Here is a 16229-nt window from a genome sequence, read left to right as displayed (position 1 = left end):
ACAGATTAGGCTTGAAGTTTAGCAAAGAAATATCAGCAGTCATGATTTTTAATGATAACATTTGCGGCGAGCATAGGCTACAGGAGGCCGCGCTGGAGATAGTCGATAAATACAAGTACCTTGGGGTGTCCATGGATAAATAATGGCATTGAGTATTTGACAGAGTACGAAAAATATGTAACGACTAAAGGTAACAGAAGTGCAGCAATAATGAAGAGTAGGGCACTGTGGAACTACAATAGGTACGATAGATATGGAAGGGGGTAATGGTTCCAGGCCTGACTTTTGCCAATGCAGTTCTATGTATGAGAGCAGAGACCTGGCAAGTTGGAAACTAGGCAACGTGGTGTGGGTAGGCTTGCTCTGGGAGCACATATATGGCAAAACACCAAATCTTGGGGTGCAGGGGGATCTGGGATGGTCTTCTTTCGAGGACAGAGAGGCTAGTAGCAAGGTAGCATTTGAGGAGCGATTGAGAAAAACGGGGGAAATGCGGTGGGCTAGGAAGGTTTTCAGTTACTTATACACGAGGAATGTTGACACAAGGTGGAGGAAGCGAACTAGAAACTTTGCAAGCAAATCAAGTCAGGGGTGCGATCGGAGATGGTTGCTCGGCGCGTTCGTTCGGTTACCGGCGCGCGCGATTGGCCTACTCCGCACTGACGTCGCCAGTCGCGGGGCGCGGCCACGTTTTTGGTGACGTCAAATGACGACACGCTCCCGTCAATCATCCTCCCACCGAGCATTTCGTCTGCTAGGCGCCGAACCCGACGGGAGCTGGGAAGTTTGGAGCGATCATACGGCTTCGCATGGCGCGTCTTGTGGATTGGATTGGATCCAACAGGCGGCCTTTTCGGCTGCGGAATGGCACGTTTGAATCCAATCCATAATTTAATTCGAGAAAATGGCGCTTCCGTTGGGAACTTAGGTTGTTGTGCCGGCGTTTCCAGAGGAAGGAGGAGAGCGGGTGGCGGTGCGAAACGCGTTTGAAGAAATGCCAGAAAGTGAATTCCGGCGTCGTTTTTGTTTCTCGAAACAAATAATTCGTTGGTTGTACAGAGGAATCGACAACATCATCGGTGCCAGCGAGCCACTGGAATGTTGTCGCTGCCTCTTGAAAAGTGCGCCACTCTTCCCGTCGTTTTTTTTTTCTTCTCGCTGTGCGCGACACCACCTAGGGACGACGCAAAGAACCTAACAGTTATAAATTGCAGCAGTCACACGTACTACTACTTGAAAACACGTTTGGGCTTGAGAAGAAAAAATACATTTTTTTAGATAAAGATTTAATTCATTTGGAAGACGAGAAACATTTGGTTTTGTAGTATACTGTTTGCAAGCAGACGACAAACGACGGAAGTAAACTTCCGGGGAGGTCCCCGCTTCCTGATTGGCTGCTCTCTCCGCCTCGCTGTCACAAATTTTGCATACTGCAACTTTGTGACGTCGCAGCAACTGAACAGAACGCGTATCGAACAAAATATCTCCGATCGCGCCCCTGGGCAGCAGTGCATGGGGGACAGGTAAGGAATCATCCGTCAAGAAAAAGGTTAAGGAGACAGAGAGGGGTATGTGGAAAACAGGGGTGCGATCGGAGATGGTTGTTCGGCGCGTTCGTTCGGTTACCGGCGCGCGCGATTGGCCTACTCCGCGCCGACGTCGCCAGCCGCTTGGCGCGGCCACGTTTTTGTGACGTCAAAATGACGACACGCTCCTGTCAATCATCCTCCCAACGAGCATTTCGTCAGCTAGGCGCTGAAACCGACGGGAGCTGGGAAGTTTGGAGCGATCAGACGGCTATGGTGGCTAGAATACGGCTAGGGTGGCCCTTCTAGCCACCCTAATACTACAGTGTACTAGATAGGGGCAGTGTGTTCAGACGGCGCAGCGCGCCACGCCGCGCTTCGAAGCCGGGAGCGTAGACAGGTCCCGGATGTATGCGGCGGCGCTGCAGTCACACGGGCTGTACGGACGCATTCTCCGTGTGTGGCGGCCAGTTGCAGCGTGCTTGCCATGTGCTTGCCCTGAAGGGCTCTGAAGGAATTCCTCGAGTTTCTGTCTCGTTGGGAGTCACATGCAAAAGGATTGCCATTTTTTGGGTGTGTTGGCAGACTGACTTGGAAAGCATATTTAGCGCCAGCGAACTAGGACAGAAGGGAGACGACACCACGATGCGCTAACTTTAACTTGATTTTCAGGAAACACCCGCCTATTTAACTGTGCATGGGTTAAATAGGTGGGTGTTTTCTGAAAATCAAGTTGTTGAAGTTAGCGCACTGTGGTGTCGTCTCCCTTCTGTCCTTGTTCGCTGGCGCTAAATATGCTTTCCATTGCAAAAGGACTTTGCGGCTTGAGCCAGTCGACGGTAGATAGGCTCCGTGTGACATGGTGCGGCACTTTGGCTCTGTTAGAATACTTGGAAGGAGAGGGTTTTAAATACCTATTGACATCTAGACTAAGCCGATAAAAGTTGGAGAACTTCTTGTGAGGTAGTCGTGCGGATCCAACGATCACCCAACGCTGTCTCAATTTTTATTGTTGTGAATTGCCTTTTTATATCTTGGCGAAGGCAATGCAAACAGGGAACACAGAGGTCAGTAAACATTTGGTAACACTACTTCACTCACCTGATAATTCTGACAAGGAAGGGGACGTTGCGTCACAATTGACGAGTTAGTTGAAGCTGGAAATCTGACGCTGGTAGAGCAAAGGCTAAACAATACTCCAGCAGAGCACCGGGCTTATGTGGAGGAAAGGAGCGGTGACCGCCTCATCCGTATATATATGGCAGGGTATGTCGCGCAGCAATTTTTTGCTCGCAAGAAATGTGAGGACTGCCGCTCTCTTCTTTTGCAGAACCCTATAGTGTCAGTAGCAGTCTCAAAATTCACGAAATTTGTGACAGGGGAGGATTACTGTATCCCTCCAAGTTGCTTTTCGAAGCACTAAAGAAACTTGAGGGAATATATTTACAACCTTCTTCCGCAAAGAAGAGCTTTGCAGCGACAGCATAGTTGATGTCATGATTCTAGTGAAAGCTTTAAATTTGGCTATGCCATATATGCTGCAAATTGCATGCTGATGATTTCACATCAGCAGTTGTGCGTTTTTATGTCCTAACAAGGCAGCACTTTTACGTAAAAGGTGTTAATAAGTGAAGAGAAGCATGACGAAAAAGAAATTGCACTTTAAAGTTAGCTATACTGTTCTTAGCAGGCTGGTGCAACATATATATGCTGACCCTTATTTGTCTTTTTCATCTGAATGCACAACTTTTTCTGGTGCATTCAAAGAGCTAACTTTGTTAGTATAGTTAAAATGAATTAAGTAATTTATTTGAACATATTAATTCCGCTGTAGGTCTCCATTGTTTGGGTAGGAATTTACTTGCACTGCTTTTCTGTGTTTTGGCATACTGTGTGTAGTTTTGCAGAGATCCCTTTTACTTGGCGTCTTTCCTACCTGTTTTATTCCTTCCATAGAAATGTGGATGTCGGTGTGTATCATACTCGCACATGAGCCTGACGATCGGGAAACTCCCCGCCCCCCACTTCATTATGTAAATAAAAAAAAATCACGAATAAACTTATATAGTTGCGGGGGGCTCACGAAACAGAACGAGGGACAAATGTTTATCGAGAAAGAAGGTAAATGCCAAGCAGGGAAGCTCTTTGGCTTTGGGCTTGTACGTGCATGTTGTTTTGCCTTCTCTTCTACAACAGCGGCTGAGGAACTAATCGCTTGACGTTGGGTCGCGGATGCCGCGGCCGCTTTTTTATGAATGCGAACCGCAAAAGAAAATGTGTGCCCCTGGAATCCGAGTTGGTTTAAATCAATTCGATGTCCTTTACTAAGGCGTTATTTGCAGCCGACTTTTCCGTTGGAATAATTTCTGGTTACGTGGCAACGTGGCTCAAAACAAATTTAACGGCTTTACGCCATTACTTCTGTCTCTGCGAAACCTTTGCTGTCAGGTTAATAAATGAGTCTAATGGGCGTTGAGATGCGCTAACAGTGCACATACAATTCATCTCTTATATGAAGTGAGTTTCGGGGATGCATCTTAACATCCGCCGAGCATTTGCACGTCTATTTGATTGCAACAGAAAACGACTATCAAAATATCAGCGTGCAGCGCTGGCACTGCGCCGTACGTTCCGTACAGCCCATTAAAACCACTTGATAATTTGCAAGTAGCGACACTCTCCTCCTCACGGCGCTTTCCTCCTCGATTCTCCTCGCCCGTCGACTGCGCACGGCGCGCTTTTCCTCCTGGGCTCCCGCGGACGGGCCGCAGGATTCTATGGAGGCGTGTTACTTTGGGCCAGTTGCGCGCCCCAGTGGGGTTGAAAATTTTGAGAAATGCTAATAACAGCATCGATAATGCTGGAGGCCACGTTTATGAGGAGGCTGGTTTTTTCTTAGAGCCGTATGAACGGGGTATACCGATGTAAAGGGAGCTTTGAGGCGAGTTCTATACTCCAGACAATTTTTCTGCCACATGATCAGATGCTTTACTCTGTGCGTCTGATCTAGTATTGCTTTTGACACATCCTTTTGTGTGTGGCTTATTAAGCGAAAGCTTTAGACCTCTCTTTCAAGGTCCCGTTGTGAGCTACAGAAAATATCACGTGACCGAAGGAAGGCGGGAAGCGAACCAAAGCATGTGCAGCCACGTATAAGAGATGATTAATGATTAGCAAAGTAATGATTGATGAGTGATTGAATTAAGATGAATTCGGGTGTATTAAGGAGGATTACAGTTGATGAAGGTACATTAGGGTGAATGACGGTGGATTAAGGTTCATAAAGGAGGGCTAGGTTGGATTAAGGTCGATGAAAGTGCGTTGAGGTGCATTAAGGACGATTATAGTAATTAGGGCGGATTAAAGTGCATGAAGGATAAGGGTGGATTAAGAAGGATTAAGGTGCATTAAGGAGGATTATGGTGGGCTAGAGTGAATTAAAGTGAATGAAGGAGGATTAGGGTGGACTAAGGTAGATGAATGTGGATTAAGTTGAATTAAGGACGATTATAGTAGATTAGTGTGGAATAAAGTGAAGGAGGAAGCATCAGGGTTGAATAAGAAGGATTAAAGTGCATTAAGGAGGGTTAGAGTAGATTAAGGTCGATGAAGATGGATTAGGGTGCATTGAGGACGACTTTCGTGGATTATGGTGGATTAAAGTTAAGGAAGGAGGATTAAGGTCAATGAATGTGGATTCGGTGGATTAATGCGCGTTAGGATTATGATAGACTAAACGGTCTTAATACTCAATAAACCTTAATTCACCTTAGTCCCCCCTAATCCACCTTAATGCTCCTTTATCCACCTTAATTCAGCTTAATACTCCCAATTCACCTTAATACAACCTAATCAACCTACATCGCCCCTAATGCACCTTAGCCTACCCTATACGGTCTTAATCCTCCTTTATCAACCCTAATCCATCATAATCCGCCTTAATCTTCCTTCGTCCACCTTAATTCTTATTCATGCACCTTAATCCAACTTAATCCTGCTTGATAGTCCCAATCTACCTTAATACACCCCAATTCACCTCTATCAAACCTAATCCAGCTCCATGGTCCCTAATCCATCTTAATCTATCCTAATCCTCATAATCCGTCTTAATCCTCCATTGTCAACACTAATTCACCTTAATTCACATTAATCGACCTTAATCTTCCTTTATCCACCTTAATCCTCCCTAGTCCATCTTCATGCACCCTAATCCATCCTAATCGGTCTTAATACCCTTTCATCAACCCTTCATTTCAATGCACCATAATCCGCCTTGTTTCTCCTCCACCCACCTTAATCTATATTCATGCCTCTTAATCCTTCTTAATGCACTCTAATCCACCTTAATATTCTTTAATACACTTTAATCAACCTTAATCCTCCCTAATCCACCTTATGTCAACCACTAATGATTGATTAATTAACTTGGGTAATCAGTCTCTTATACAGGGGTGGACATGCTTTGGGTCACCTCTGGCCTTCCTTGGGTCACGTGATACTTCCGGTTTACAACGCGACCTTGAAACATAATCTAAAGGCTTTCGCCTTAAAACTTAAAAAAAACCTCAATGTTGTCTAGCTAACGCTCATCACCTGCAATGCCACGGGTATACTTGCCCCTAATTTTTTCGAGGGCGCAAAGCAGAATCTATAATGCTGCACTTCCGACTGAACAACAGTTAGCGACGTGCGAGGTGATGGAGCCGCCCTAGAATATTAAGCATACTGAGGAGAACCGCAACAAAAACGTGGTCAACAGGCCGGAAGAATGAAAAAAAAATGCAGCATTACGGGATGCTTTGCCACGAGCAATAAGACGCCTCACCTCACAAAGAACGCTATTATTTGTCGGAACAAAGTTCTTTCGGCCAATGTCATGCAGCCACTACTTCCTGCGCAAGCCGTCACGCTTTTCTTGTGGTATCATAAAAACGGCATAACCATTTTCAGGCTTCTTGCGCAACAGCCCGGCATAGCGCTAGTGCATAGAGCAGGAAACACAGCGTACAACGTTCGCTACGCCGAGCTAAAGCGCCGAGGCAGCCGTGCTCCGGAGGAAAATGGCGCGAACGAAAAAGAAAAACACAAGCAAAACTCAAGATCCGCGCGTTTCCAAGGGCAAAGGCAGGGAGACCAATCGTCGTGCAGAAAAACGGAGGCAAAACTGGTTGCCGCGGGGGAACGCACAAGGGGCGAGGAGGAGGCGAGGAGGTAGCGCGGCGGCGGCAGAGTTCAAAGAGTGTCGCTACTTTCAAATTATCAAGGGATTTTACAGCCCATGTTCCTACAGCGCCATCTCGTGCTATCTACATGCGCCTCAGCGGCGAGCGCAACCTGAACACACTGCCCCTATTCTAGTACACTGTACTAATACGGCTTTGCATGGCGCGTCTGGTGGATTAGATTGGATCCAACAGGCGGCTGCGGCATGGCACGTTTGAATCCAATCCATAATTTAATTCGAGAAAATGGCGCTTCCGTTGGGAACTTAGGTTGTTGTGCTGGCGTTTCTAGAGGAAGGAGGAGAGCGGGTGGCGGTGCGAAACGCGTTTGAAGAAATGGCAGAAAGTGAATTCCGGCGTCGTTTTTGATTCTCGAAACAAATAATTCGTTGGCTGTACAGAGAAATCGACCCCATCATAGGTGCCAGCGAGCCACTGGAATGTTGTCTCTGCCTCTTGAAAAGTGCGCCACTCTTTCTGTCGTTTTCCTTTTTCTTCTCGCTGTGCGCGACACCACCTAGGGACGACGCAAAGAAACTAATAGTTATAAATTGCAGTAGTCACACGTACTACTATATGAAAACGTGCTTGGGCTTGAGAAGAAAAAAATTAATTTTTTTAGATAAAGATTTCATTCATTTGGAAGACGAGAAATATTTCGTTTTATAGTATTATAGTGAACTAGAGGGGCTAGTGGGGTCAGGGAGAGCCCGCGGGTGTGGCATCTCACGTCGACGCCGTCAGATGGCGCCACTAGAGCATAGGCTGTACGGAACGCGAAACTCTGAGCATTTTCCAGGTAGAGAAAGCCGCGTGCGCTTGGTATCACGTCGAAAAAAGAAAGCGCGCATCTCCGTAGCATGTTTTCTGAAAACTTCCTCTGAAATTAAGACAAGGCGCAGAGAAAGGTGGAAAGACGGACGTTTTTCAAGCTTGCGTGAAAATAAAGCCGACCCAACGAGTGCAGACTAACGGCCGCACAACGATGTGACTGATTTCTAAACTAAAAGCTCGCGAACACCGTAGAAGAGGTAAATATGTCAATGGGTAAATTGCTTAATTCATTTGCCATTAACAATTTTTATACACGTCAGGACCCAATCGCATTCACAAGTTCAAGTGAGCCAAGCAATCGCGGCGCGTGTGCTAACACATTCGGAACAGAGGTCAGATATGATGAGGTTTTATTCCTTTAACTGCGATTTTGTTTACGAAAGCATATATCCACTGAAAGCTAGGGAGTTAATCCTATGGTGATGCCACTATTACGCGGACTCGTAGTGGTTACCAGGGATAGCGAAATTTCGTAACACAGCAAAATAAAGAGAACTCGTGGTGGCCACAAACAACTCTTTATTGGTACAAAAGATGGGCAGCTACTCCTTTCTCAAAGTGCATGGCTGCTACGAGAGAGGCACTATGAGGAACGGCTTATCTTCGCGTGCATTTTCTTTTTACGCCGTTCCGGTCGCGATTGGTTGATCCCTTTTACATCGAAGTGCAGCCTGGTCAGCACATAGAACTTGGTCAACTCTGTTGTGAGCGCATCCTAGTGCTGGCTACAGCCTAAGGCGTAGCCGAAGTTCTCCTTCACTAGCAACATTACATCCACTATGCTGTCACTGCAGAGTTTCTCTCGGCTGAAGAACACAGTCAAGATGGCCTCCAACTTCTTCACTGCCCTGAAAAGCTCCAGCGAAGGATATAACAACCCTCCCTTGTCGCATGTCACAGCGAACTCAGAGTTTCTGCTTTCCGTATTGGGGGTTTCCAAAAGAAAGGCCTTGCAAGACATGCAGTAATAACACTTCAGAAACTTTCGAGCAACATACCCTGCCATGTAATGTATTAGACGGTCGTCGCTCTTCTGCTCCACCAACTCTCTGTGCTCAGCAGGAATACTACGAAGCATGCGCTCGGCTGAAGCTATATAGGTTTCCTTCCTCAATGAGATGGTCGATTGCAGCAGCCCTGGCTTATTGAGCTGGAGCATCTTGCGCACTCAGGAGAGAACTCATTTCTCCACTAACTCCATTAAGGTCAGCATTGCCTGAGCGTACTATTTTCGCAAAGTTATAAAAGGATAGGCAATTAACGACAATTAGAAACTGCGTTGGTGTTGGGTGGACATTAGACCCACATGATTGCCTGACTATACCGAAAAAGTTTTCCAGCGAATCCTGGCTTAACCTGGAGGTCATAACATACCTAAATCCCTGGCTGACACGATAATCCAGCAGTGATAATGTGCTGGATATCGTCACCCTTAGGCCATCTGCAGTTGGATCGCTTAAAAATCCACCTATTCTTTTAGCGTGTTTCGCACACAAACGGCACATGTTTCGTCGAGTTTTTTTATCTTGGAGGTGCAAGTTGCGTTCCCAAATTCGCCGTGTTTATTCATCTTTCGATGCGGTGAACAACGGCTGCTTTCCTTTTTTCCACTAATATCCTGTTTCACAGCCGGGAGAGAAGCAGTGTCGTTGCCGTTGACGTTTCGACCTTCCTACTTCTCACGTGTTCGGCCGACTGCGTGCGAAACGGACTCGAACGGTAGGTTGAAACACCAAAAAACAGTCAACGTCGCGAATCAAGCCCGCACGAAGAAGCGCGCGAAGCACTTTATTCTATGGCGAAGCAGCGGAGGGAGCCAGCCCACGCGACTACAGCGCCGCCACCAAAATCCGCGTTCCGTCCGCACTCGCCGCCTCGCTGCAATGCTCAGCTCCAGCTCCAGCTCCTGAGCCCACTACCCCCTTCTAGAACACCATTGTAGTATACTGTCTGCAAGCAGACGACACACGACGGAAAGTAAACTTCCGGGGAGGTCACCGCTTCCTGATTGGCTGCTCTCTCCACCCCGCTGTCACAAATTTTGCATACTGCAACTTTGTGACGTTGCAGCAACTGAACAGAACGCGTATCGAACAAAATATCTCCGATCGCGCCCCTGGAGATAGATTTTTGTGCGGGGCATGTGGAGAGGAGGAGGAAAAGGCTGAACACCTGATATTTGTTTGTAAACAACTTCACCCTGCAGTTGAATGTAACGGGAAACTCTTCAAAGCTTTGGGTTTTAAAGACAATTAAAGTAAAATAGACTTTGAACAGGTGGAAATAACTAAACGGAGGCTATCTGATTGGTGGATAATATCAACGCAAAAGTAAAGGAGTAAATATACATAGGTATGCGTGCATATAGTACCGTTCAAGGATATGTGGCGCGCGCCGCCGCAACCCGATTCAAAGGGTTTAGCCTCAATCATCCATCCACCCATCCATCCATGAAAACCATAGAGTTTCTCACTATAACACCTAGAGGGTAATCTGGCGCCACCGTCTAGGGGAGTTTCTTAAGGGAGCACCGTGCCGTCATGGGAATGACGGTATATGTGTCTGCGAGGCTCGTGTTGGCTGGTGTTGTAAGCAGTGGCGTAGCTAGGTCGTCTTGCACCCGGGGCCCATAGGTCTTCTGTCACCCCCCTCTCCGGGTGTAGCCGGCGGTAAGAGAGGTGTCTTCAGACGTATATGACGCCCCCCCCCCCCCTCACTGGCCCCTTGCACCCGGGGCCCACGGCCCCCCAGCCCCCCCTGTTGCTACGCCACTGGTTGTAAGAGGCTTCGTCTAAAACGTGGATATGGCTACGCAAATAACGCGTTCTCAAAGTAAAATCTTCATAAAATATTTCCATTCACGCATATTACACCTTTACTCACCTACAGTGCATGACCAAGCGAAGAAGAGCAACAACATAGTACAAACTGTTTCAAAGCGAGCGCGAACCTTGTCGTCTGTCCTCCAACTTTAGCGGTCCGCTGGTACTTTTTATGTAACATGTAGTCGTACACACAATAACAAGATCTCAGAGTTAAACAAAACATGTTTTCGCGTAATAATAAAGCTAAAACAGCTTTTCACGTGCTGTTCTAGTAGAAAATGAATCATTGTGACTGACGGAACGGTGCTTGCCAGGCGCGTCTTCAAGGTGTCCTGTCTCTACGAGAACGATGCCAATCCGAATCCACAATATACCGGCATTCCCATGCATACCACAGCGAAGCAGCGCCAGATTTCCCTCTAGGTAATGTAGTGGGAAACTGTATGATGAAAACAGTGAACCGACAGTGGATATACAGGGCCAGGAAATACTTCGGGCATAGAGTTTCATATATATATATATATATATATATATATATATATATATATATATATATATATATATATATATATATATATATATATATATATATATATATATATATATATATATAAACTCTATGGCCTCGGGTAACAGAATCTAAATACCTTGGTATACGCATAAACGAAGGCAATAGATATATGAAAACACAGGAAAAAACAATAACAGTGAAGGGGAAGAGAAATACAGCCATAATGAAGCACAGAGCGCTATGGGGATACAATAGGTGCGAAGTCCTCCGAGGTATGTGGAAAGGTGTAATGGTTCCAGGACTTACTTTTGGAAATGCGGTCGTTTCCTTTAAATCAGGAGTACAATAAGGACTCGACGGGAACCAAAGGTCAGTGGGTCGCCTCGCATTAGGCGCTCACGGGAAGACTACAAATGAAGCTGTGCAGGGTGATATGGGCTGGAATAGTTTTGAAGTGAGGGAAGCTCACAGTAAAATTGAGTATGAAGAACGGCTGAGGAATATGGAAGAAAGTAAATGGGCTGGGAGAGTGTTCAGGTATCTGTACAGGAAAAACATTGATTCACAGTGGAGGAAAAGAACTAGGAAGCTTACCAGCAAGTATACGCGGCCTGTAGGGTGGGCAACACAGTAACAAAGAAGGTCAAGCGGAAAGTCAGAGAGGCTGAAATATTCTCATGGGTGGCGGCAATGGAAAGGAAACCTACCATGAGTAACTACTTAAGAGGAAAAAACGAAATCAGGAAAGAAACAATTTATGATAACTCAAAGGGAAGCTCATTACTTTCCGAAGCGAGATCAGGATGCCTTAGAACACGCACAGTGTAAGTTTATTTGTCTTACGTGTTTTTCTGCCAGTTGAGGCCTCTCGGTCACCTGGCGATTTAATAAATGTATCCGCAGTCGTTTTAGAGTATCGTGCACACGAACACCGCTCCGAAAGCGGTAGCAAAACGCCCAAAACCAGCGAGCGAGCAGCGCAATGAACGCCATTAGTTGCTACTGTAGAGAAGGGAAACTGCAGCTTTCGCAGTGGTTCGAAAATAAGCAGCGGCAGCGCATGGAACTTACTTACGTGGACGCCAGATGACGTTGCTCAGTCCGGAAGCGGAAGTACACTTCTTTTAGAACAAAATCCAATATGGCTGCTTTTCGCCGGTCGCGTACGCTGGTACGCGCCGTGCTTGCCCTGCCGGCTATGCGGCGTGACTTCGCTGTCGCGTAACTGGTGCGTTCTAATTGCCAAGAGCCTCTACTGACGCCCATACAAACAAGCCAGAAGTGAGTGAACAGAACGTGCGACTTTATTGGCAGAAGACAAGCAGTGTACATTCCCGTGCAATAGCAGAAATAAAATTTGCATGTCGACATACGCTGGAATCATTGGCGCGAGCTCGTAAACGGCTCACCGTCGTCGTCGCACGTGGTGGTCAGGTTAACGAGCGACAACCAGCAGCGGAAACAGATTGGACAGTGTGCCACCTGTTTGCAGCGACAGTCGCCGTTAAAAATGCCCAAATTGCATTGCGAAGCAATCGGGTGACGCAGGCATCTGCCGCCGCAGCCTACACAGCGACATGGACTACCGCGGATTTTAGCCGTTCACTCCTTTCCAACCTGCACGTTTCTTTTCTTTCGGGGGCCGCTATTGTGTGGCTCACACTTGGTGTCTCACATTGTCTCAATATGGACAAGTCGCTTTCGTGGGCGTCGCCTTCATCAGCTACTTTTGCGGGCCTTTCCAACCATGTGGCTATCGACTTCATACGCATCGGACTATGTAAGCACGTATGCTGCTCTCCGTTCATGCCTAATCACGGCCGAGAAAGGCCAGAGGCACAATCTGCCTATGGCTGCAGCAGGAAAGGGTGAACGGGGAGCACGAATCACGGTGCATGAAAATTGGGAGTCTATGTCGCTGTGCATGCTGCAGGAGCGAATGCTTACTTCGAGAGGCTGCTTCCCAATGCAACTGACCGGGCCGCCACATTCGAGAAGCATAACACGGCGACCATAACCAAGTAAGATAACATCGAAATTAAAGAGCAATCAATCACCACATAAGGTTCAGACAATACATTATACATTGGCTACGAACCATATGGCAACAGTGAGCCTTCACATACACGGGTCTCTTAGGGTAAATTCAGCCGCCTACCTACAGGCGTAATGCTTGCCTTCGTTGCACGTGGTGGTCTAGTAACGAGCGACAACCAGCAGCAGAAACAGATTGGACAGAGTGTCCCACCTGTTTGCAGCGACAGTCACTGTTAAAGATGAGCAACTTGCAGTGCGATGCAATCGGGTGACGCAGGCATCTGCTGCCGCAGCCTACACAGCAACATGGACTACCCGTCATTTTAGCATTGACTCCTTTCCAACCTGCATGTTTCTTTTCTTTCAGAGGCCACTCTAATGTGTGGCTCACACTTGGTTTCCCACATTGTCTCAATATGGACAAGTCGCTTTCGTGGGCATCACCTTCATCAGCCACTTTTGCGGGCCTTTCCACCCAATTTCATGAACATCCGACCACGTAAACACGTATTCTGGTCTCCGTTCGTGCTTAATCGCAGCTGAGAAAGGCCAGAGGCACAATTTGCCCATGGCTGCAGCAGGAAAGGGTGAACGGGGAGCACAAATCACGGTGTGTGTCTATGTCGCTGTGCAGACTGCAGGAGCAAATGCTTACTTCGAGAGACTGCTTCCCAGTGCAACCGACCAGGCCGCAATATTCAAAAAAGATAACACTGCAACCGTAACCAAGTGACATAACAGCAAAATTAAACAGCAATCAGTTACCGCATGAGGTTCAGACAAAGACTATACATTGGCTACGAACCATCTTGCAGGCATAATGCTTGCCTTTGACGCATGTGGTGGTCTGGTAACATGCGACAACCAGCGGTACAAACAGATTGGACACAGCCTCGCACCTATTTGAATCAACAGTTGCCGTTGAAGATGAGCAACTTCCATTGTGAAGCAATCAGGTGACGCAGGCATCTGCTGCCGCAACCAACACAGCGACATGGACTACCCGGCATTTTAGCGTTAACTCCTTTCCAACCTGCACATTTATTTTCTTTCGAGGGCCGCTAATGTGTGGCTCACACTTTGTCTCAATGTGGACAAGTCGCTTTTGTGGGCATCGCCTTCGGCAGCCATTTTTGCGGGCCTTTCCACCCATACGGCTATCAACTTCATAGACTTCGAACCATGTAAGCACATATGCTGATCTCTGTTTTGAGCAAATCATGGCCGAGGTAGGCCACAAGCACAATTTGCCCATGGCTGCAGCAGGCCAGAACGAACGGGGCACACCACTTATGGTGTGTGTATACTGGGAGTCTATGTCGCTTTGCGGACTGCAGGAGCAAATGCTTACCTCGAGGGACTGCTTACCAATGCAACTGACCAGGCACCCACATCCGAGAAACGTAACACAGTTACCACAACCAAGTGGGGCAGAAAAACCATATTCTGCAATCAATCACTTCAGTGTAGCTTGCGCAAAAGACCCAGGCTATCGAGGAAGAAGAGCAATTATCAACGAGACTAGGAATATGGAAAATGAGAAAGCTTGCATTCAAGAGAGAAGCCACTCTGCTCTGCAGGCATTCAATGCTAACAACATCAAGAAAAGTAAAATGGTGCATAGCACATGGTGCATAGGTTAATGCAAGACACATGCCGATGCTGCATCAGCTATTTCAGGAGAGGAATTGTGCATGACAACATACACTAGAAGATACTGCTACAGATATGTTAGGCTACTAGACAGTGACTGGTATTAAGTATCAGCGAAGAATCGGTTGACCTTTATGTTTGGATGAGGATGAATGATCTCTAACAAAAATGGGCAATGAAAAAGCTTGCATTTATAGAAGAAAAATTACACTTGGCACAAACAGAATTGACGTGGCTAGGAAGCTGATCAAGGGCAAACTGACGGAATTCAATCTCTTGGCCAGCGTCGTCCGTGTTTGGTCGGATGTTGCAGGTGCATCTGAAGACGAAGAATTTCTAGAGAGTCCTTTTTGAGTTACCTGGATGACTCAGCCAAATGTCCGTGCTGGTGAAATGGTGGCTGAAGCTCTTTTCGGTCTTAACACAGTTCTCTGCAGACTTGACATCTCATCCATATTCTTCTGCATGCGCTTCTTTGTTCGTTGTGTAAAAGCCTTGCAAATTTGGCTCCAGCCCCTTCCTGTTGGTGCAGATAGGAGCTCCTGTGATGACCAAGATGTGCTTGGCATAGACTCTGTTGGGGCAGAACGGTAACACATGAGATACACCACAGATTAGCCAAAGTCGTTTGTTTTCTTGTATGTTCGAACCAATCATACTGAACCATAAATATGAACAAACATTCATGTCTGCTGCAAACAGCAAGCCAACACAGCATATATCAAACATATTTATTTCTGAACCATGTGTTGTTTACCTTGTAGTAGTAGCCAACGTCCACACAACGACCTTGTAGCAGGCAGCAGCTTCTGTTTAGTGCGTGGAGTGTGTTGCTTTATACTGGTGCCGTCCTCATTACTGCATGTCTGGAACAGAAATTTTGATTGAATCAGAAATTTAAAAAGCTAAATTTTGCAATATGAAATGCAAAAAGGTGTGACATATATATTGTAGTGGTTTGCGACTACGGAACACATGCAAATGTACACTGTCTGTTCTAGGGTGCTTAAGCAGCATGTTAAATAAATATTGCTGTTGTCCATAAAATTGATGTCCGCCTAACTACAATGCATGTCAACAGCTTAAATATTATTAAGATCACAAATGAGAACATTTGTGCGTTCATTTATACACTAGAATAGATCACACCGCTGGTTCCACAAGCAAATGCATGAAAGTCATGAAGCTATTAGAACTGATGCATTATATTTTTGCACGAACGTGATGCACCGCTTCACTACTGCAAAAATAAATGCCCTACGGTAAACCAAACTGAACAGCAAGAACATTTGGAACCAACAAGTACGAAATATGGGTGAATTATCATGCTTGCAACTGTTTAATACATTAAATTCTGTACTTTCACTTCATTTTACCAAAGGATTCTTCGGTTTTGTGGACGAAAGAAGTTGCCGGCGGAACCGAAAAGACGTTTAATATCGGCTACTCAGTCACCTACGACCACGGCTACAATAAGATGAAAAATGAGACGCGCGTTCCGATATAGCTCTTTCTTTCCTGGTTGTGTGTGTATAACGACAGACTCGCAAGTAAAGGTTTATTTAAGAAGCAGCAACTGAGATCCTGACTGCCCGTATGTAATGCAGGATCTAGTTCGTTA

The sequence above is a fragment of the Dermacentor variabilis genome, chromosome 7 (assembly GCF_050947875.1).
Source record: "Dermacentor variabilis isolate Ectoservices chromosome 7, ASM5094787v1, whole genome shotgun sequence".
NCBI classification, from domain to species: Eukaryota; Metazoa; Arthropoda; class Arachnida; order Ixodida; family Ixodidae; genus Dermacentor; species Dermacentor variabilis.
This window is presented reverse-complemented; position numbering follows the sequence as displayed.